The sequence below is a fragment of the Solanum lycopersicum genome, chromosome 3, assembly GCF_036512215.1.
Source record: "Solanum lycopersicum chromosome 3, SLM_r2.1".
NCBI classification, from domain to species: domain Eukaryota; kingdom Viridiplantae; phylum Streptophyta; class Magnoliopsida; order Solanales; family Solanaceae; genus Solanum; species Solanum lycopersicum.
This window is the reverse complement of record NC_090802.1, coordinates 48,195,384-48,220,366: the sequence shown is the minus strand read 5'-3', so window position 1 is coordinate 48,220,366 and position 24,983 is coordinate 48,195,384. Positions and strand designations below refer to the sequence as shown.

At 35.7% G+C, this 24,983-nt stretch overlaps 1 long non-coding RNA gene across 1 annotated transcript; it reads left to right on the top strand.

Annotated features, from left to right (window-relative positions):
• Positions 1 to 679: 679 nt before the first annotated feature.
• LOC138347232 (uncharacterized) lies at positions 680 to 24,592 on the top strand. The gene is made up of 2 exons (XR_011220006.1): positions 680 to 1,689; positions 24,220 to 24,592. It is a non-coding gene; the product is annotated as an uncharacterized lncRNA (long non-coding RNA).
• The last annotated feature ends 391 nt before the right edge of the window (positions 24,593 to 24,983 follow it).

Genomic DNA, 24,983 nt, shown 5'->3' with positions numbered 1-24,983 from the left:
TTTTATTAAACACACAATTTTTCAGTTTTATTGTTGGGGTTGAGGTAAAGTTGAATTTTATTTAGATGTTTATATAAGTGTAGACAATAAAATTCGTGTCGAGAAAACAATAATCAAGAACGAAAAACTATAGCAACAATCGAATTTATTATTTCAAATGCGAGTGTTACAATCTCTATAATTTCTCCGAATTCGCCTTTTCAAACTTGAATCTATGATGAACTTGAACTTGAACTTTATCTTGATCTTCTTCTTAAATTCGGTGGTCTTAATTTTGATCGTTCTTGAAATTGAATGCTTGAATTCTTAAACTTGTAGCTTTGTAGAGAATTAAGTGACGTTTGTACCATGGAGTTTCTCTAGCTTCTTCTTTAGAATTTTCTGTCTCTTTTGTGAATTATGAGGACCTCTATTTATAGTTTTAGAATAGAGGAGTTGCGATTGAAATAATATTCCGTTCAGCAATCAGATTTAAGTGACAATTGTAATCCTACTCAATTTCATTCTCTCATATATATATATATAGTTTTTTGCTCAAACCAAAAAGAAATTGTAATTGAACTGGGAGAAGGATTTTATCCCACCACATGACATTTATAAATAGATAGATTGTCTCCATAATTTTATCTTCAATTACAGATTGTGAGCCTACGACGAAAAGGGCATACTCAAGGTAATTTTCTTCCTTTTTTATTTATTTTCGTCACTTTTTTACAGCTTGACATGTCTGTCGTAGAAAATTCATATCTCACTGTAGAAAAATCAAAATCAATATCTCATTGTAGAAAAATCGAAATCATGAGCCGTTTGATTTTTCATAAACTAGACTTTTAGATCTCTAACATATCCAAAATTCTAAATTAATTACCTTCAAAATATTTTTAGATGATTTTTTGAAGTTAACTCTAGATTCTGTCATGCTAAAAATTCGTCACTTTTTTTACAGCCTAACATGTCCGTCGTAGAAAATTCATATCTCATTGTAGAAAAATCAAAATCATGAACCATTTGATTTTACAGAAACTAGACTTTTTGATCTCTAACATATCTAAAATTCAAAATTTAATACTTTTAGAATCTTTCTAGATGATTTTTTGAAGTTAACTCTAGATTCTGTCATGCTAAAAATTCGTCACTTTTTTTTTACAGCCTGACATGTCCATCGTAGAAAATTCATATCTCATTGTAGAAAAATCAAAATCATGAACCGTTTGATTTTGCAGAAACTAGATTTTTCGATATCTAACATATCCAAAATTCAAAATTTAATACCTTCAGAATCTTTCTAGATGATTTTTTAAAGTTAGCCCTAGATTCTGTCATGCTAAAAATTCGTCACTTTTTTATACAGCCTGACATGTCATTCGTAGAAAATTCATATCTCATTTTTTAAAAAAATCAAAATCATAAACCATTTGATTTTACAGAAACTAGACTTTTCGATCTCTAACATATCCAAAATTGAAAATTTAATACCTTCAAATCTTTCTAGATGATTTTTTGAAGTTAGCTCTAGATTCTGCCATGCTAAAAATTTTCAGATTTGTGTGACTTACTAAATATCTCGCGTCTTGACGTAGGAACAACGAAATCACAATCCTCTAGAGGATTCCGAATCTAGACATAATGGTCTACAACACATCCAAGATTCAAGATTTAATACCTTCCGGGTCTCAAACATCTTGACGGGTAACAATCTCTCCTTCACTTGTATTTTCCTCCTCTTTTTTTTTGTAGATCAACAAAAGAAATTTTATATTTTACGGAGGCTACATAATGGAAAAATTTATCACATAAAAATGTTTTTAACGTTCATGCCTTAAGAAAAATAATATTGTCAAGGTGTTCCATGACCCCGAATGCTTAACCAATTTGAAACTTCACTAGAATGCCGTGTAACGCTCTCGCCTTGAAAACAAACTCAAGGTGTTACAAGGTCCCAAGTTTTTAACCATGAAGTTATAGAATACCGTAAAACTCACCCGCTTTGAAAATAAACTCAAGGTGTTACAAGGTCCCGAATTCTTAACCAACTTGAAGCTTTACTAGAATACCGTGTAAAGCTCCCGCCTTGAAAATAAACTCAAGGTGTTACAAGATCTTGAATGCTTAACCAACTTGAAGCTTTACTAGAATACCGTGTAACGCTCCCGCCTTGAAAATAAACTCAAGTTGTTACAAGGTCCGAAATGCTTAACCAACTTGAAGCTTTACTAGAATACCGTATACGCTCCCACCTTGAAAATAAACTCAAGGTGTTACAAGGTACCGAATGTTTAACCAACTTGAAGCTTTACTAGAATACCGTGTAAAGCTCCCACCTTGAAAATAAACTCAAGGTGTTACAAGGTCCCGAATGCTTGACCAACTTGAAGCTTTAATAGGACACCGTGTAACGCTCCCGCCTTGAAAATAAACTCAAGGTGTTACAAGATCCCGAATGCTTGACCAACTTGAAGCTTTAATAGGATACCGTGTAACGCTCCCTCCTTGAAAATAAACTCAAGGTGTTACAAGGTCTTGAATGCTTAACCAACTTGAAGCTTTAATGGAATACCGTGTAACGCTCCCGCCTTGAAAATAAACTCAAAGTGTTACAAGGTCCTGAATGCTTAACCAACTTGAAGCTTTAATAGGATACCATGTAACGCTCCCGCCTTGAAAATAAACTCAAGGAGTTACAAGGTCTGGAATGCTTAACCAACTTGAAGCTTTACTAGAATACCGTGTAACTCTCCCACCTTGAAAATAAACTCAAGGTGTTACAAGGTCTCTAATACTTATCCAACTTGAGGCAGGATAATCCATGAAAAGACCAGTTTAAGGTGCAAAGGGGCAGATATTGTCCACCTCAAGACATGAAAATTTAAAGATCCTGTAAAGATAAATTCGTGGAACTCTAGCTTAAGGTGCAAAGGGACAAGTTTGACCACCTTAAGGCATAGAAATTTAAGGATTCGTTGAAGGATAAAATCACAACAAGCTAGCTTAAGGTGCAAAGGGACTAATATTGTCCACCTTAAGGCATGAAAATTTAAAGATCCTTGTAAATATACACCAGTCAAAAGGCCAACCTAAGGTGCAAAGGGACAAATCTTGTCCACCTTAAGGCATGAAAATTTTAAAGATCCTTTTAAGTATACACTCATTGAAACTCTAGCTTAAGGTGCAAAAGGACAAATATCGCCCACCTTAAGTCATGAAATTCTATTGCATGCACATTTGAAGACTTTGAAGACTTCTACTTACATACTTGAAGTCTTACCTTTATACTTAGAGGATTTGAATACTTCAACTTGTATACTTGGATGGTTTGGGTACTTCAAATAATAAACTCGAAGAATATAAAGACTTCACTTTTCATACTTGATCTAATTTAAAGACTTCAACTGTACTAATAAGAGACTAATATTTTATAAATGTTTGCCCCCTCCATTGACCCATCAATACTTCGTGCAAGTCTAAAGTTTGATGAGACAAAAGATAAAATAAAATATATATCGCTTTAACTTTCATGCAATAGATCAAGTGGGAACATTTTTTTTTGACACTCATGCAACTGAACTTAGGATATGGTTCTAAGCGCCTACGTACCTCAATGAAGAGGATCAAGTCACAACGTAGTTCTGGGGATTTGAGTGATTTTGTTTTGTGGTTGTGCCGTACACAGTTTATACCCTTGCGGGCTAGGAGTGACATGCAGTTTAGGCTCGTACCTTAAGGAGCATCATCTTACTTCAAAGATAGTATCTCTTTAGGAATTTGACATTCATAAGACCGATCCTTAAGCCTTCAGCATCAACAAGCTTGTAAGCACCATTTGAATATGTTTCTTGTACGACATATGATCCATCCAAATTTGAGGTAAATTTACCCCCAGACTTGTGCGAAGTAATGATGGGTGTTCTTACCGCCAGAACTTGATCTCCAACTTGAAAGCACCTCAAGCGAACCTTCTTATTAAAAGCACGAGATAGACGAGCTTGATAACATTCAAGGTTTTATTGGGATTCTAACCTCTTTTCATCAAGTGCTTCTAACTCAGCAAGACGCAATTGAGCATTTTCTTCCTCAGTGAGCCCTTCTTGAATAGAAAGTCTTAAGGAGGGTATTTGACGCTCGAGTGGCAGGACTGCTTCAAGTCCAAAAGCAAGTGAATATGGTGTTGCTTGAGTTGTGTGCGATATGTTGTACTATATGCCCACAAAGCTTCTTCCATTTTTTCATGCCAATCCCGTTTGGATTTGGAGACAACTTTATTGAGCAGGTTGCATAGAGTCTTATTGAATGCTTCAACAAGAGCATTAGCAGCAGCATGGTACATAGAAGATTTACGCTGCTTAGAGTAAAAAAGATCACAAATCTTGTTCATTAAATTGTTATCAAATGGTTTGCCATTGTCTGTTATTATATAGCGAGGGATGCCAAAGCGATAGTTAATATTTACTCGGATAAAATTTGCAACATTCTCTTTCTTCACCTCTTTAAGAGAGACAACTTCAACCCATTTTGAAAAGTAATTAGTTGCAGCCAAGATGTACAAGTATCCACCGGAAGACTTTGGTAATGGTCCTACAATATCCAGTCCCCAAGCGTCAAATGGCCAAGATGTGATAGTTGGGTGTAATACTTCGGGTGGGTGATGAATTAAATTCACATGAAATTGACAAGCATCGCACCTCCTGGCGTAATATAAGCAATCTTTCACCATGGTTGGCCAGTAATACCCCATCCTCTTTATGTGAAAGTGAAGTTTTGGTCCAGATTGATGTGATCCACATACTCCTGATTGTGCTTCTTGCAGATCTTGAATCACTTCTTCCTCTCCCAAACATCGTAATAACATACCTCAAATGATCTCCTATATAATATGTCCTTGTAGTAAAGGAAACGAGGTGCACGATGATGTATATCAGTTCTTCTTCTTGGATTTTCTGGAAGTATCCCATAACATAGGTAGTCAATGATGGATTGTCTCCAATCTTCCTTCGCGGCTTCAACAATGGCGATGATATGTTCAACTCATTTTCAATATATTCTTCCTCATTTGACGGTGGTACTATCCATTTTTGACAGACAGTTACTTGTGTTTGATCAGGAAGGGTTAGAGTTGAAGCTAGAGTAGCCAATGCATCAGCTTTTTTATTCTCTATTCTACGCACATGTTGAAGGGTTACATCCCCAAGCCATCTTATCAACTTTTGAGCATAATCATAATAAGAGCGCAATTCAGGATTTTTTACCTCATAACTTCTTAAGAGTTGATTAATCACCAATTCAGAGTCACCAAAGACCTGTAATGTAATTGTTTCATGTCAACGGCCATTTCAAGTTCAAGTATCAGTGCTTGATATTCAGCGACATTATTGGAGCAACATTGTTTTAGAGTAAAAGAGAATGGTAGAATCTCTTCTTGTGAAGTGATGAACACTACACCAACGCCAGCTCCGCCGCGATGTGCAGCCCCATCAAAGTACATTTTCCAAGGAGGTTGAACTTCAATTAACATCACATCTTCATCAGGAAACTCATCAATTAATTCCCAATCATTTGGTATAGGATGGTCTGCGAAGAAATCCGCTAGTGCTTGTCCCTTCACGGATTTTTGAGGGATGTACACAATCTCAAATTGTTGGAATTGGAGGTACCATCTTGCTAGTCGGTCACTAAGGACAGGTTTTGACATAACAAACTTGATGGGATTTGCTCTAGAAATAAGGTGGACAACATGAGCTTGATAATGCTTCATCTTTTGAATTGAGAAGACCAGTGCCAAGCATAAATTTTCAATTGGCGAATAATTTAGCTCATTTGGCGTCATCGTTCTACTTAAGTAATAAAGAGCATTTTCTTTGCCTTCACTATTCTCTTGAGCTAACAGGGCTCCTACAGACCTTTCTTGTGCTGCAATGTAGAGTATCAATGGTTTTCCAGGTATAGGGGCTGCCAAAACCGGAGGTTTCGCTAAATACGATTTGATACTTTTAAAGGCTTTGCTACATGTTTGGTCCCAATTAAAAGGAGCACCTTTCTTCATGAGATGACTGAATGGTTGACATCTCCCCGCTAGATTTGAGATGAACCTTCTCAATTAGGCTAACTTTCCTTAGAGACTTTTTAACTCATGAATATCTCGAGGTTCAGGCATCTTTGATATTGCATCGACTTTGGCTTGATAAATTTCAATTCCTCGATGTCTCACAATAAAGCCAAGGAACTTGCCGAAAGTAACTCCGAAGGCACATTTCAATGGATTCATCCTTAGTTGATATCTTCGGAGTAACTCAAATACCATCCTTATGTCTTTCAAATGATCACTCTTCTTCCTCGACTTTACCACCAAATCATCAACATAACATTCAACATTTTTATGGAGCAAGTTATCAAAGATATTTTGCATAGCCCTTTGATATGTGGCGCCAACATTCTTTAAACCAAATGGTATCACTTTGTAGCAATAAATACATTTTGGCATGTAAAATGCAGTGAGTTCTTCATCTTTTAGTGACATGAGGATTTGATTATATCCAGAAGAACCATCCATGAATGACATTGCCTCATAACCAGTGGTGGCATCAATCATCAACTCTAGAATGGGAAGAGGAAACTCATCTTTAGGTCATGCATTATTGAGATCTCTAAAGTCAACGCAAACTTGAATTTGACCATTCTTCTTCCCCACAAGAACAATACTTGAAATCCATGTAGGATATTTGACCTCACGAATAAAGCGTACCTCAATGAGTTTGTTAACTTCATTTTCTATCAATGGAATCAAGTCTGGTCTAACATCTTTGAGCTTGTTTAACAGGATGAGAACCATTTTTGACTTCCAATTGACGGACCGCTACTCTAGGATTCAATGCAGGCATTTCTTTATAACTCCAAGCGAAGACATCTCTATACTCTTTCAGTATATTTATATAAGCGACAAGTTTGCTTTAGGTCTTCATCAGTGCCAAGGTTAACTTCCTTCAAAGGATCTATTGTGATCTTTACTCCTTTTTCAAGTTCTGGTGGAGCATCTTTAGCATCTTCCTATTCCACGGGATCATTGTCATTGACCGATATATGACAACACGAGACAATATGTTCTACCTCTTCCTCAATATTCTTTTGAGGCAAAGAATCATACTCATTTTAGATTGTAACATGATTTGAGGAACCTACACTTTCTTCATCTTCCTCGTGCTCTTTGGTGTAAACCACATTATGAACCTTTGCCTTGAGTTCCTCTTTACAGGAAACCACAAGTTCCACTCGTCGCCTCATCCTAGAAGGAATCAAACTTCTGAAATTCTTTCGAATTAAATGTGAAGTAGGCGTTGTAACTTTGACATAACTTCTCAGGTTCTTGTTATTCTTCTTCAGAGGACCTAACCTCTCAAACACAGAAATTCTTGTTGTCGTTCACCAAGTCGATCAAAGACGGAAGGCCTTTTATTGGGAGCAGTGACATCATCTTTAAAAGTTATATGATTATTACTGGCCTTTCTCATGGAAATACGAATTGGCGGCAGTTGGCTATAACCTAGGCCTTCACGCGCTTTCCTAGTTGTATCTTCTTGTGAAAGTTTCCCTAGCAGTGATGGATCACTAAGTTTGTATTTTGCCTTCACAAATAACTTGTTGGCATTGGGATCAAAACCTTCTCTTGTGCGTTTTGTAGGGAGAGCCATATCTAGCACTTGATCTTGAGTGACTGACTTTTCTGGCAACTCTGAAGACAAGTTTATTGCATCAATTCGTCTGATAGGAAGAGTTAGCTCTCTCAATGCATTTTCTTTAAGGTTAGATGGTTGATCTTCTTCTTTCTTTGCTTTTGGAACATAGCAAAGCCTAGAAGTCAGCTTCTTCTTTGAAGAGAGGATCTTTATTTCATTAAGAATGGAACAAGAGTCTTTAGTGTCAATTTTCAGCTTTTCGATAGCTGCATATATTCTTTTGCTTATGATCTTATCAATCTTGATTGATTTGATGTCATTGGATTAGACCCCTTTAATAACATAACTTCTCTAATAGAATTTTGCATCCGAAAAGTGTGTCTCCACTTAAGTGAAAGGATTATCATCTGCAACTATCTTTCTTTCAATTCCACCTTTAAGTTATTTCAAACATTGATAGTAAGAAGATGAGACAATTCTACTCTCATGTACTCAAGGCCTGCCAAGTAATATATTGTATGATGTCTTTGCGTCAATCACATGCATCCATGCGCTTGATCGCAAATCTTCCATGTGGATTTCTAATTTAATAGAGTCTATGTACCTCTGCCCGCCTTGATTAAATCCTTGTATCAACAGACGACTTTCACTAAGTTCCCCAGTCGTGATGCCAAGTACCTTCAATATGCGGATAGGCAAAATGTTGACTCCAAATCCTTCATCTATTAAGATTCTATTTATCTTCTTCTCTAGCACATGACCCACCATATACAATGGACAACTGTGTAGTGTTTCACCAAATAGAAGATCGTTATATCTGTAAATGTGATTTATCACAGACATGTGCTTCTTGGGAAGAAAGTTCAATAGATTTTTCAGAAGATGAAAGAGATATCATTTCTGAGATTTCCCTTGTTTTTTTTCTTCCCTAGGAGACACTTTTGGTGAGGATTCACTCGTTGTTCCTTCTTTTACAGTAGGAGACACCTTCATTTTTTGTTCTTTATCCGCATTAAAACATGATGCCTCGACATTTTGAGTAGACTTTGTGTCGAACGAGCTTAGGCAAGAATTCCTCTAGAGTCACAAGACGTCCAGGTTTTGGGTAGTGATGCACTTCAACCTTTGCCCTTTTGGGGTGCTTGATTGATTTTTGCTTCCCTGATTTCTTCACCATTTTTCCTCTAAACGATTGCTCGGATAACTTTTTTCGTAAGCTTGACTTGTTGCGTCTTCGCCTAGTTACAACAATCCAACCCTCATCACCATCTATATCAACGTCCTGGTCTACTGGCTCTTCTTCATGCTTTTCAGAGATATATATTTGGACCGGATCCAGTGACCCAAACGTGATAGAGATCTGGTTATAACTAGCCTTCTCATCATCAAGGATAATTTTATTTTGGTTAACCAATCGCATCACCCTATCCTTAAAGACAAAACATTTTGTAAGAGGATGACTCACAAGTCTGTGATACTTGCAATAATTTGGGCCATCAGTTTTTCCAGCTTCATCAGGTCGCTTCATCTCTGGCAAGTCAATGAGCTTTAACTCAAGCAATTCATCAAAAATTTTAGAAACGTCAGAATCCAAGAAGGGATACTTTTTTCCTTGCATCTTCCTTAGCGTCGATTTTTTATTTGAACGTGCTTGGAAAGTCGTTCTCACATTTTGTTTTACGCCCTCATTCGTGGTGAACTTTGCGGGTGACACATTTACACTCATGGATTCTTTGTTGTCATTTCTGCGCAGAAACTTGCTCCTTCTCTTGGGTTCCTGCTTGTCCCTTCCTTTGCGAGGATCATGGACAATAGTCATATCTTTTCCGGCACATGACATGCTCAACTCCACATCATAAGCGCGAGTAGTTAAATCCTCGAAAGATTTTGGTCTTATTCCTTGCAAGATGTAAAGAAGCTCCCAGTGCATTCATTGAATACACATTTCGATTGCAGAAGCTTCACTAAGCCTGTCCTTGCAATTTAGGCTCGCGTTCCTCCATCGATTTATGAAATCTATGACCGGTTCATCCTTCCTTTGGCGATTATTTGTGAATTCTACCATGCTCACCGTGCGCCTTGTGCTATAGAAGCGATTGAGAAACTCATGTTCTAGTTTCTCCCAACTATCAATAGAGTTAGGTTTGAGATCTGTGTACCAATCAAAGGCATTTCCTTTTAGAGAGCGGACAAACTGTTTGACAAGATAGTCTTCATATGTTCCAGCATTATTACATGTCTCCACGAAGTGCGCGACATGTTGTTTCGAATTTTGTTTTCCCTCAAATTGTTGAAATTTGGGAGGTTGATAACCAGTAGGCATTTTAAAGTTATCAATCCTAGCAGTGTATGTATTAGCGTACATATGAGAAAACTTGGTGGAGACTTCATACTCATATTTGATAGTGCATTCAATAAACTCCTTCAAGCGATCGAGAAGGATCATTCCTTTAGAAGAAAGTGGCATCTCTTTAACAAACGGGCCTTTCTTAGCAGGATCTTCGATTTCTTGAACTTCAATTCCCTTTCCAGGTGCATGGCTCACATCTCCACCTAAAAGTCTTTCTATCCTGTCCATCAACTTGTCAATTCGAGATTCTTGCTGTTGTACATGCTTCGTCAATCCTTCAACCAACTTTGTCAGATTTGCGAGTTATTCCTCAGGAGAGGAAGCATCAGTCACCATCGTTTGCACGATCATCGGAGATGCAGGAGAGTAACATGGATTTTCGCGTAAGTTAATTTTCAGTGGACTCACGTTACATGATATACGTGGAGATGATTCATAAGTTGAATCACAGTTCTCCCTTGATGTAGAGTTCTTGGAACCAGATTGCTCAAGTCGAGCCAATGCCTTCTTGATCTTTTCAGCAACACTACTTCCTCCTTCTAGAGCATTTGTGGAGGAACTTGCTCCTTTTGGAGTCGAAGACCCAAAAACAGGAGTTGATGCAGACGACACTTGAAGCATTTATTGCCCTAGTGTAGAAGCCTTGCTTCTCGTAACTACTCCAAAACTCCAAAGGTAACTCCAAAAATGTCTTCAACTTTAGTAGAGAACTTGAAGCTAGTGACCTTAAAGGCGGTTGATCGAGAATTTTTGTTCATGGAACTCATCTCGATATTCTTTAACGTTTGAAAAGTTGAGATGAGAGGTAAAGATTGTTCCATTGGGCGTGCCAGAATTTGTAGACAATAAAATTCGCGTCGAGGAAACAATAATCAAGAACAAAAAATTATAGCAATAATCGATTTTATTAAATCAAATGCGAGTGTTACAATCTCTATAATTCCTCTGAATTCGCCTTTTCAAATATAAATTAAAGGGCTTTAAAGCTTGTTCTTGAATCTATGATGAACTTGAACTTGAACTTTATCTTGATCTTGACTTTTATTTGAATTTAAGGGCTTCGAGCTTGCTCTTGAATTCGGTGGTCTTAATGTTGATCTTTCTTGAACTTGAATGCTTGAATTCTTAAACTTGTAGATTTGTAGAGAATTAAATGACGTTTGTACCATGGAGTTTATCTAGCTTCTTGTTTAGAATTTTCTGTGTCTTTTCTGAATTATGAGGACCCCTATTTATAGTTTTCGAATGGAGGAGTTGCGATTGGAATAGGATTCCGTTCAGCCAATCAGATTTAAGTGACATGACATTTAGTCTTTATGGAGCGGGCTTGTCATCTTTGACACATGTCATGATTCTATTGGTTTTCTTATTTGACTTGACATGCCACATCATCTGCACACGTGGAGCCAAGTTGGGCTCTAGAATGAGATGTGATTGGGTTTAACAAATTGGGTTCATCCAATGTAGCTAAAATCCATTAATTTAGACTTTAATTAAATTCATATTTATTGGACTTAAATATTTAACTCAATTATATCAATCCACAATATTTATTTGGGTTAATATAATTATGAATTCAATATAATCTGGATCATTTTATAAATTTATATTTAATAAATTTTAAATGATTACAATATGATTTAATTTGAAATTATATATGTCGCTCCTATCAATCCGCTTATTTTAAACGCTATTACCATGCTTACTTATCTTCTTGAACCCCCTTGAGGAAAATTATCTCTGCATACTGACTTCAAGCACAAAAAAGCAGACTAAAAAATCACCGAAATTCACACGTCTTATGTTTCTCTTATTTCAATATCCCCTTCTATTTCCAAATACCTCTAAAAAGATTCTTTAATGTGTCTGAGCCAATATTTGATGTATCCAATTTATTTTATAATATATCTGAGCTAGTTTTTAATCTATCCGGTTTATATTCTAATATATTTGAGTTAGTTTTTAATGCATTTGAGTTACAATTATGTATCAAAGCTAATATTTAATGGATTAGATACATGTTATGTATCTGATTTATGTTATAGTGTATCCGAGATACACTTTTTATGTGTCTGAGCTACATATTACTATATTCGATTTGTGTTACTTTTAAAGAGATTAATTATAAACTAAAGATGGATAGTTTGTAATTTCATATTAAAACTATGTGATTCCTAAAATTTATCCAAAAAAATGCAAAATTATATTCCACAAATTTAATTAGTGTGCACTCCAAATTTAATTTCTAATCAAGTATCACTACAACAAAAACAACTGTGTGGCAATAAATATATTGACATTAATAGACAGTACTGATGTTTTACCGGCAGTAGTTAAGTGTCATTAGAACCAATGTCGATAACGACTTTGATAGTTCTACAACTTGTACAGCTTGTGTGTTTTGATGATAGACACTATAAAAATGCATATACATACATACAGGCAGGGTCAAGAAAAGCCTACAAACTTGTACGTGTTGACAACAATTAATTGATGTCCAAAGTTGTCTAAACGTGTAGAAATCAGTCCATGTTTCATGCCGATGAAAGTGCAAGTTGAAACAAATAAGGAAACTTTAATACATTTATGGTAATTTGAATTAGGAAGTTCTGCAGAAAAAGAATTGTACAATTAAAGGTAAAAGTAGTGCTTCTTGTTTATCTACAATTGTAACTTCCTTACCTTTTATGATAAGTACACAAGGAGAAGCTTATAAAAAGAGATCACGCTCAGAAGAGAAAGTCAAGACTTTTACATCATTCAAAAATCAAGAAAGCCAAAGCAAATCAATACATAAAAGCCTGCGAGTTTAAAATCAAATAATTACATATTTTGAGAAGTTCTAGAGTTAGAAGTTTTCGAGTAAGAAAATTGCCTTGATTCGTAGTTAGAGTTATTATTTTAGTTTTGTTGTACAAGAAGTGAGTTTAGCTTCTTGTAGAGTTAGATTTGGTGAGGTTTGTAACAAGAGGTGGGTTTGGCCTCTTGAAGATTAGAGTTAGTCGATTATAGTTAATCGATAGTTGTTGTGGTGAGGCTATTGGTTATTGAGTTGTAATCATAAGCCATCATATTTGAATAAATAAAACGAGGTTTTTCCTTCTTTGATTAAGGAAGGTTTTAGCTTCAAGTTTTCGTGTTCTATTTGTAAATCAACCTACAAAAACCTGGTTCTTGTTCTAGGGGTAACGTTGCTTTATTTGGTATCAGAACATGTCTTTTCGTTAAAATATTTATACCTTAAAAAGACTCAATGGCAGCACCACCTACCCCACAAAAGGAAGCTTCACAGACACGACCACCACTGTTTAATGGAAAGTACTATGGATGGTGGAAAAATCGCATGATAGATCATCTCATCAGCAAAAACCCTATTCTATGGGGAGTCATCCTGGACAGACCAACTAAACCTATGAAAACTGCCATTGATGGAATCACCAAAATCCCAAAGGAGAGAAAGGAATGGGATGCTACAGACAAACTCGTAATTCAAAACAATGCCAAAGCCAAGAAAATCCTGATTTTTGGTATAGGCCCAGATGAATACAATAAAATCTCGCCATGTCAAGATGCTAAAGCCATGTGGGAAACACTACAAATAGATCATGAAGGACAACAGAAGTTAAGAAGTCCAAAATCAATAACTTAAATACACGATATGAATTGTTTAGAATGGCAGACGGCGAGACTATACAAGACATGTACACCAGGTTCACTTCAATCATTAATGAGATGTATTCCTTGGGAGAGACAGTTCCCAATGGAAAGGCAGTAAGGGAAATCTTAAGTTTCCTTCTTGAGGCGTGGGAAAGCAAAGTCAAAGCTATCGCTGAACCTCGCGACTTAGATTCACTGGCTATGGATGAACTAATTGGAAATTTCATTACATACGAACTCAAGAAAAACCAAGAAAAAGAAATTAGAGGCAAGAGAAAGGAAAGGAACCTTGTTCTAAAGGCTACTGCACTAGAAGACTTCGAGGATGAAAATATTGCGCTTATTACCAAAAGGTTCACTATAATGCTAAAAAAAGGACAAACATTCCAAAAGAAAAGATCTCAGAAAGCCAATGAAAACACTAAAGATCAAGTCTGTCATAAGTGTGGAAGCCCAGATCACTTCATGAAATTTTGTCCACTCTAGGCTTTGGAGAAGAAAAGAACAATTTCAGAGAAGGGAAAAGATATCAAGAAAGATAAGTCCATTCCTTCAAACAGAAGAATGACGACTCAAGAAGCATATCTTTCAATGAAGAGAGCCTTCGCAGCAATGGGAAACTCATTTGATGATGGTAAGACAGAAAACAAATCACTTCTTGCATTAGAACAGTTTGATGAATATGACTTTCTCTCCTTACTGGCCATGGAGACAAAAGAAGAAAAGGACACCTATAGATCCCAAGAAACCATACTAGCTCTTATGGATGGATTAGACTCTGAAGAAGCTAAAGAAGAAGAAGAAGACATGTATGAAAAGGTCATTCTTCATCACATACAAGACAATCTAAACTCTTACTCAAAAAGGGAGCTAGGATTTTTACTTTACACCCTTATTGATGTATATAAAACAACAGACTCAAAAAGAGAGCTGATAATGGAAGACTATGCCTCACTAAGATAAGAAAATAAAAAGCTTGAAAAACAAAATCAACACCTACTGTCTAAAAATATTGAATTAAGCAAAAACTTAGAATCAGTGAGTAAAAAGAATGAAGAGTTAACCAAAGAACTTCACTTGAATAAAGCTGAAGCAAAGAATGGCATAAGATGGACCAGGTCCTCCATATTGCTCGATAACATTCACAGGAATCGATCTTCTAAGAGACATGGAATAGATTTTGATAAAACTAATTTTCAAGCAAAAAATCCCAACATAGACTGTCTATGTATGCACTGTGGACTGGTAGGGCATAGGAGTTATGATTGTCATAGAAAATCGGCTGCTCATAAAAATAATCTAAACTCTCTAAGAAAACCTCATCATGAGAAAGTCACTGAACAAATACAAATCCCTACAGGCAAACAACTTCCCAGATGGGCTAGGAAAAATCTTACTCATCCGTTTTTTAAGCAGAGATCAAAGTGGATTTGGGTACCAAAAACTAACCCCTGAAATTAACTGCAGGGATTAGTGAGAAGGAAGTAAAAGCAATGGTACTTGGACAGTACATGCTCCAGACATATGACTGGAGATAAAAGTAAATTTCTCTCACTGAAAAACTTCAAAAGAGGAAATGTGGATTTTGGTAATGGAAAAAGTGGTGAAATTCAGGGAATTCGACAGGTTGGGCCTATGGATACTCATGCAATTGACAATGTATACTATGTGAATGGTCTGCAACACAATCTACTTAGTGTGTCTCAGATATGCGACAAAGGAAACAACGTGCTCTTTACAAATAAAGAATACAGGGTAACAAATTTAGTGTCTGGGAAACTGGTTCTGCTAAGTAGGAGACATAAGAAGTGTATAAAACAAATATCGTGGAGTCTCAAGAAGACACTCTCAAGTGCCTGAGTGCAATCTCCGATTGCTCTATGCTCTGGCACAAAAGAATGGGACATATAAGCATGTCAACAATAAACAAACTCATATCTAAGGACCTTGTTAAGGTACTACCAGCCAAGAATTTCAGCAATGAAAAAGTATGTGGAATCTGCATTCAAGGAAAACAGGTAAGATCATCATTCAAACAAAAGTTGGCAAACAGTACTACCAAACCATTCAAGTTGCTTCACAAGGATTTATGTGGACCAATGCGTGTATAAAGCAAAGGTGGTAAAAGATATGTATGTAATAGTCGATGACTAATAAAGATTCACATGGACATTGTTTCTTGCAACAAAGGATGAAACGTTCACCATGTTTGAAACCTTTGCAAAGTTGGTACAGAAGAAATTTAGCAAAGAAATAATTTGCATTCAATCTGATCATGGACTAGAATTTGAAAACTCACAATTCTTCCAATTCTGCATCTCGAACGGAATCGAGCATAACTTTTCAGCACCTAGAACACCACAACAAAACGGTGTAGTTGAACGGAAAATAGAACACTGGAAGATATCATAAGAACAATGTTGATCTCAAGAAAACATCTGAAATCTTATTGTGCTGAAGCAGTAAACACAGGATGCTATCTCATAATAGATGCATGATCAAATCAGAATTAAACAAAGCACCATATGAATTATTAAAAGGGAGAAAATCAAATTTGGCACATCTTTGGGACTTTGGATATGTATGCTTTGTACACAACAATGACAAGGATAACCTAGGAAAATTTGATGCCAAAAGCGATGAAGGAATCTTACTTGGTTAATCTTCACAAAGCAAAGCATACAAGGTTCTTAACAAAAGAACGAACCGTGTAGAGGAAAGTGCGCATGTCATTTTTATGAAGGTAATAGTGAAATCGAAGGTAATTTAGAAGATGAACACAATGAAGTCATCAGTTCAAAGTCATCAGAACCAAAAATGGGAAGAAAAAACCATATCCCCTCATAAAACACCTTAAATAGAAGATGAGTATACTGCAGAAACAAGTCCTACTGCGTCTGCAGAATCTGCCAACATCCAAACTCATAGTTGGAAGCATCAAAATTCACATCCTCTACAAAATATTCGTACTCCTCTAAATTCAGGTATTTCTACCAGATCCAAATTACGCAATATGTGTGCTTTTTATTCCTATGTATCTCTGATTGAGCCAAAAAATATAAAAGAGGCATTATCATATTCTGACTGGATTAGTGTTATGCAAGAGGAACTAAGTCAGTTTGAACGAAGCAGAGTATGGAACCTGGTTCCAAAACCCCAAAATAGAACAATGATAGGAACAAGGTTGGTCTTTAGGAATAAGCTTGATGAACAAGGACAAATCATACACAACAAAGCCAGGCTAGTTGTACAGGGGTATAACCAAGAAGAGGGGATAGACTATGATGAAATCTTCGCACCCGTGGCAAGATTTGATGCAATTAGAATATTGATAGCATATGCCGCTCATATGGAATTCAAACTCTATCTGATGGACGTCAAAAGTGCCTTTTTAAGTGGTTACCTACAAGAAGAGGTATATGTGAAACAACCTCCCAATTTTGAAAACACCGAGTACCCTGAGTACATATACAAACTAGATAAAACACTTTATGGGCTGAAGCAAGCACCAATAGCATGGTATGATCAATTGTCCACTTCCTCCTCACACAAGGGTACACTAGAGGGAAAATTGATAATACATTGTTTCTTCGAAAACAAGGTGAAGATCTATTCATCATTCAGGTTTATGTACATGATATCATATTTGGAAGAACCAATGACGCACTTGGGGTGGAGTTTGCTCAACTAATGAGTAGTGAATTTGAGATGAGTATGATGGGTAAACTAAACTTCTTTTTAGGACTCCAAATTAAACAGACCCCAACAGGTACATCAATTCATCAACAGAAATACATCAAGGAACTACTGAAGAAATACAATATGAATGAAGCCAAGACAAATGACACACCCATTGGTACAACAACAAGGCTTTATAAAGATGAACCAGGTTCACCAGTAAATGACACTAGATACAGAAGGATGATTGGATCACACCTATATCTCACTGCCAGCAGACCTGATATTGTGTTCAGTGATGGCTTATGTGCACGTTTTCAGTCTTGTCCTAATGAATCTCACCTAAAGGCTATTAAAAGAATTCTGTGATATCTGAAAGGAACAATAAACCTGGTTCTTTGGTATCCAACTAGAAACTCATTCGATCTAGTAGGGTTCGTTGATGCAAATTGTGCATGTCATATGGTAGATAGAAAAATCACATCGGGAATGACACACTTCTTAGGACCTTGCTTAGTATCCTAGGCGACTAGAAAGCAAAATTCAGTTGCTTTATCCACTGATAAGGCATAGTACGTCGCAACTGCTTCTTGTTGTGCCCAACTTCGTTGGATAAAACAGCAGCTTGAGGATTTTGGTATAAAAACTAGTTGTATCCCCATCCGATGTGATAATATCAGTGCTATGAATATGGCTAAGAATCCAGTTCAACACAAGCGTACCAAACACATAGATATTAGACATCACTTTCTTCGAGATAATGTTGAAAAGGAGTTCATAGTGATGACATTCTGCACAACTGAGGACTAAGTTGCTGATATTTTCACTAAAGCACTAGGAAGAGAACCATTCCAGAAAAATCGACTCTCTCTAGGACTTATTTTTCAAGACCGATTAAGTTCAACAAGGATATGACACAAGAGTACTAACTCACTAGGCTCTCAGGATATCAGGTATACATCTTCACCCGCACGATATGTTTTCCATACAATACACTATATAGCTGACTTTGTTTATTATCAAAATTACATAAGAACTTGATTCACATTTTTTTTCTCTACAACACTGATCATTAAGCGCGGGAAAATTATCACTTAAAAGAATCACTTTCTCTCTCCATTCGTCATCCCCTATAGAGAACTTCAACCGCCATTTCAAATTTCCTCTCAAGTGTCAGAACACCAAAATTACTAAAACGCCTCAAAAAACCCAATTCTTCCCCAAAAGAACACTATAGTCATGTTTCATCTTCCAAGAAACCTCAGAAATCCATTACTATGGCTCATCCCCTCGTTGCCTATTCCGACGAATAAAACTGATCGGATGATGCACAGTTTCAGGGGGAAATAAGTCCCTCCACAAAAACATCTCTCACCTCGCCCCTTCAAGATACACCCACCATTGATTACTGCGGCCAATCACCATATGCCGGCGATGAAACTTTTACCCCTTCTCCGTCACCCCCTCTGACCTAAGATCCAAATGTTCATCATTCTCTCTCACCACCATCATCCTTACGGAAACCCCTCTCCCCTATCATATCTACACCTCCTCCACCATCCCACAGAAACCCATTTCCCAAAATATATCCCCACTACCATCTCAAAACCTATAACCCCAATCACTTCTACTCTTCCTCCACCACCACATCCACACGCAACTGAACAAGACAGTGACAATACTCTTCTTAATATCTTGCATCCCCAGAAAACAAAACGGCCTTGCAAACATATCGCCTTCAAACAACAACCTCCTCGCAAGCCCGTCACTAGAAGTGCTAGTATAGGAAAGATGACAGGTGGTGCAACTTCCAGTGTGAAGCATCGTCGTCTGGGTAAGTCTCTTGTTCACTTGCCAATTTGTCTTGTAAATCTTGACTCTGAGTCTGATGATAGATCTGAATCTAAACCCTCTGAAACCCCCCAATCTAAGTCAAAATTGGTCAAAAGGAACATGGAGAAATTTCTTAAAATTGGTAAGCAAAAGTATTTTCAGACTAAAACTGTGCTTAGGGGTAGAACCTTTCATCCTGATATCCTATAAACAGACATAGTCAAATGTGTGCGTGAATTACTACGGTTTTAGGGGTGGGAAGATTTATTTCTTGAACCTAATCTGATTTATGAACATGAAGTTGTAGATTTTTACACAAACTTAAAGGTGTTGGATGGGGATGTGGTAACATCTACTGTGAAAGGGGTGGAGATCATTTTTTATTCTACTAAGCTTGGTGAGATTTCGCAAATACCATCTGTGGGTATTATTGACTATTATTGGAATTTTGATGAACATTTTGGTCTTCTGGCCAAGTTCTCCCATGGACGGGCTACATTTAGGGCTCGAACAGTGTTAAAAGGAGTAATGAGACAAGTTCACAAGCTTCTATTTGAAATAGTGCATAAAGGGGTATTACCTAGGGGTTATAAGCGTCATATTGCTTCTCCAAGGGATATGGGACTCATGAATGCTCTTGAGTGTAAAGAACATATTTATTGGACCACACTAATTATCAAACACTTCGCTCGAATTGATGATCCTCAACTTGGTTCTCATCAGCTGGCATTCGAAAATCTTCTCACCAAAGTGTTTACTGCATTCGAGGTGCCACTAGGAGAAGGACGGTCATTGACTCGTGTAGACATGTTTACTCAAGCAATTCTTGTCGATTGTGGTTTTTCCATTGAACCGGAGCAGGTTTTAAATGCTTCTCCACGTCCATCTGGTCCTGTTGCTCAATTACTTAGGGAACTCAAAACTGCAGAAGATAAAACTGCTATTCTTGAAATGGAGGATCGAACTTTGCGTGTTGAGCTTCACACTTCTCATGCTGAGATTGGTCCTCTGAAGGATAAGTTGGTGCAACAGCAGCTTGCCAACAATGCAAGGGTTGATAGAGTTCTTGATATTCTTGCTTCCACCTTCTCCCATCCTTGAAAATCTAGTCAATCTTTCTCTTAATCGTACTAAGTGTGAACCTAGTTCTTCTATTTTTGTGGATTATTGACTATGTGGTGCTATCTTGTCTTGTTTTTTTAAACAATTTTTTTGTGGGGCTCAACAATTGAGCTTAAAACGTTGATGTATTTTTGACATTATGTTGTGGTATCTATATATTACTACTGTGGTTGCTTGACTCTTTTTTATTTGTCAAAAGGGGGAAGATATTATATATGCATTACACACAGGTACACACAGATTTTCCATCATCAAAAAGGGGGAATATGATAGTTCTACAAGTTGTGTGTTTTGATGATAGACACTGTAAAAATGCATATACATGCATACAATAAGGTCAAGAAAAACATACAAACGTGTAGCTGTTAACAAAAATTAATTGAAGTCCAAAGTTGTCTAAATGTGTAGAAAGCAGTTCGTGTTTCATGCCGACAAAAGTGCAAGTTGAAACAAATAAGGAAACTTTAATACGTTTATGGTAATTTGAATTAGGAAGTTCTGTAGAAAAAGGATTGTACAATTAAAGGTAAAATTAGTACTCCTTGTTTATCTACAATTGTAACTTCCTTACCTTATATGATAAGGACACAATGAGAAACTTATAAAAGGAGATCAAGCGCAGAAGAGAAAGTCAAGACTTTTACATCAGTCCAAAATCAAGAAAGCGAAAGCAAATCAATACGTAAAAGCCTGCGAGTTCAAAAATAAATAATTACAGATTTCGAGAAGTTCTAGAGTTGGAAGTTTTCGGGTAAGAAAATTGCTTTGATTCGTAGTTAGAATCATTGTTTTAGTTTTGTTGTACAAGAAGTGTGTTTGGCTTCTTATACAGTTAGATTTGGTGAGGTTTGTAACTAGAGGTGGGTTTGGCCTCTTGGAAAGTAGAGTTAATCGATTATAGTTAATCGAGAGTTATTGTGGTGAGGTTATTGGTTATTGAGTTGTAATCATAACTCATCATATTTGAATAAATAAATTGAGGTTTTACCTTCCTTGATTGAGGAAGGTTTTAGCTTCAAGTTTCCGTGTTCTGTTTGTAAATCAACCTACAAGAACCTGATTCTTGTTCTAGGGGTAAGGTTTCTTCAAACTTTAAGGACATATATAAAGAAATTAATTACCGCCAAAAGTACATATCCGCTAATAATATTTACTGTTGACATCCTTTAAATGGGAGCAACGTCACGGTGATTCAATTAAAAAAAGAATTGGTTAAAAGAATTTTGAAAGATTTAAAAAGGGTTAAAAGGGGTAAAATGAGTTTAAAAGGATTAAAGGGAGTCGCCACCTTTTTTTTTAGGAAAACTAGGAAACCAATTAATTAATTAACCTAAAAGAAATGTTTACGAAACCAATTTGATTCTAGGTAAGGGGTTCAAACTATTCAGAAGGGAAGGGGTTAGGCACCCTTCGAAATTCACAACTTTGGTTCCCGACTGAGTTCATTTTTTCAAATTGAGGAGGAGAATAAAATAATGTACAAATATAATAAACATGCAATATACACAATAAAATAAAATAATAATTATCGGCCTAAGGTTTGCGTAACATCGATATATAAAAATAATGAATAAAAATATAAGTCGAGCTCTTTGAATAGCTTCAAGGAAGCAAGTCTTGGGTACATGTAAACACACTTAATAAAAGTGTTAGTAAAGAATAAATATGATTAAAATTGAATAAACCAAATAATAAATTTAAAATAAAATCCGTTTTATGAACATGGGAGGCCTTGGAAATCGATGGTAATTTATTCATCGGCCAATTCTAACAGCTAATATATATAAATTTAAATTAAATTTTCGTCTTTTAAAATGAAAAGGCCTCCAAAATTGACGGAGAGTTTTTTCGGCCAATTTCAATAAACAATGCATATTATGTAAGGAATATAAAACTTGGTAAAGATATAAATCAGAGAGACATTTGTAACAGAGTAAAAAAAAAGACTAGGCATATGGCTGGAAAGTTCAAACAACTTACTAAAGTATTGGTCCACAAACGGTGAAGAAGAAAAAAATAAACTATAAAGAAAGGAGACAAACAATGTGCAACCGTAAGGAAAACAATGTATTTAGTAAACAAATGAATATAATTATTAATAATAACATTAATAAAAAACAACAAAAACTGCATAATAATACCAAAATAAATCAACAAAAACAAGAACTAAAATGACAATAAATGCAGAGGATAATTCAAAATCAATTCAAGAGTTATAGTCAACAAATATAAATAAAAAAAATGTAAAATGAAACAGTATAACCTACAAATACTAACTGAATGCTAAAGATATGACTCATTGAGAAAATTTACCAATTACACAAAATTAATCTAAATACAACAATGGACCAAAAAACTATATTTAAAGACCATAAAATTAAAGATAAATTAAATCAAAATGTCACCAAAGAATAATAATACCACCACCAAAATAATAATTTAACAATAAATTTCAGCAAATAATAAAGTAAGAATAACATTAAACAACCACAATGAACAAATTAACTAAAGAATCATAATATATAAATCTAACATCCAATAAACTCATAATTTGAAGAAAAAAAATTATACTAAAACTAAGGTTATTGGAGTTATGTGGTTACCGACCAGATTACGTTGTGGGTCGGAGAGGACACAACTGAAGCTTTGATTGTTGTTCTCGGGTTCGTCCTGAGCTCAATAATTGATGTTTTCCGGAGTAAGTGGTGGCGGGCTTCAAAATCGCTGATCGTTGGGCTTCAAAATCGCTGAGGGTTTAGGGTTTAGGGTATATAATCTTGTATTATCTCCTTTATAAAAAATTTGGAGATCTCTTCAAAAACTTTTGCCCCAGTTTCTATTTTAAAAATTTGAATATCTTATGGTAAAGATGACCGAGCCCTTATGACGCCTACGTATCCCGTTGAAGTAGGAATCAGGTCAAACGTAGTTCCAATAGATTGTGACTCAAATAGAGAATGGACTGAGATTATGAATGCTCAAAAAGTAGCTAAACAAGAGTGGCTTTGAATGACTGGGGACTAAGACTGGTCAACAGACCGGAACCGGGTCACCGGACCGGAATGAACCGGTACCGGACCGGACCGGAATCCGTTGACTGGAATTTTGACCGGTACCGGGATGAACCGGACCGGAATTACCGGGATGGTTCATCGGTTCCGTCCCGTTCCACTATATACCGGGACGGAACCGGAATGAACCGGAACGGACCAGGATGGAACGGGACGATATTTTTTAAATTACGAAAATATAATTTTTTTTATTTTTTAAGTATAAATTTATAGTTTTTAAATTTATACTATAATTTTTAACTTAAGTTTATTTTAAAGATATTTTATTAATTTTTTTGATTATTGTTAAGTTTGCAAGTAATCTAATAAAGTTTTCAAAATTTAAATCTTTTGAAGTTTATACTTTATAAGTTATTACTTATATTCATTAATATTTATTTTATAAGTTATATTTATAACTTGTATCTTGTAAATATTAAATGAATAAAATTTGTAATTTTAAAAAAGTAAATTAAAATAAGGATAAAACAATTACAAAAATTAAAAAATATCAATTTAATTTATTTAAATTTGTAACAAATTACAATTTCAATTTACAACTATTAGTAGAGTACATAGCTTACGCAGCCACCTTCTAGGAAGGGTTCTGTTTCAACTATGTCTCGAATGTAATACTAATAGTTGTATAGTCCCGTAAATCCTCTTTCTAACTCAGCTAGGGATTGATTGTGATCAACTTCTGGTCTTGGTAAAGCTCGTTGACGATCTTGAATTTCGATGTCATCATCACTACCACATCCAATAGCTGAATCTATGAAAAGTTCAAATTGACTATCTAACTTTGGAAGTCCTTGATTTCACGCTCAGCATTTATCCAGTCTCTAAATAACACTGATATCTCCAGGCTGTCTTCTGCTAACGAATATCTGTGGTCTCCAATTTGAAATCTTGCCGCGCTGAAAGCTGCCTCCGAAGCTACTGATGATCCTTGAATTGCAAGCACATCCTTCACCATCCTACTAAGTTTTGAATATTCAGCTCCACGATTCCTCCACCAGTTCAATAGTTTCGGTATACCATTATCGTTTGTAATATCATCTGTACCATGTTCAAGATATTTAACAAATTCAGATTTATTAGAAGAGTCAAAATCAAGTTTATGTTTCACTCGTCCATGAGCACCTACTTGATTCGTAGACGTTTGAGGATTTTCAACATTATCTAAGAATGCATATTTATCATACATTTCTTTTGCAAAGTATTTTATACTATTTTGACATGTTACCAAATCAGGTTCTTCTTCAGGTTGAATATCTAAATTCTGATAAATGCATTCAACTAAAGCTTTTGCACCATATTCTTTATATTCGGGGTTGAAAAGAAGTGCAGTTAAATAAATTTGAGGAATAGGAAAAAAATATTTTTTAAATTTTATAATCATAACTTCAATAGCAGAGGTGAATAAAGTATTTGTTTTATATTCAGAAAAAATAGATGAAATCTCACATATGTGTATTAAAATTTCAGAAATAGTAGGATAATATATTCCAGAAAATATTTTAGTAGCATCATAAAATGATTTCAAAAATATTCTAAGTTCATTTACTTCATCCCAATCACTATCATTAATTTTAAATTCAGGATAAGCATTATGATTATTAAATAGCG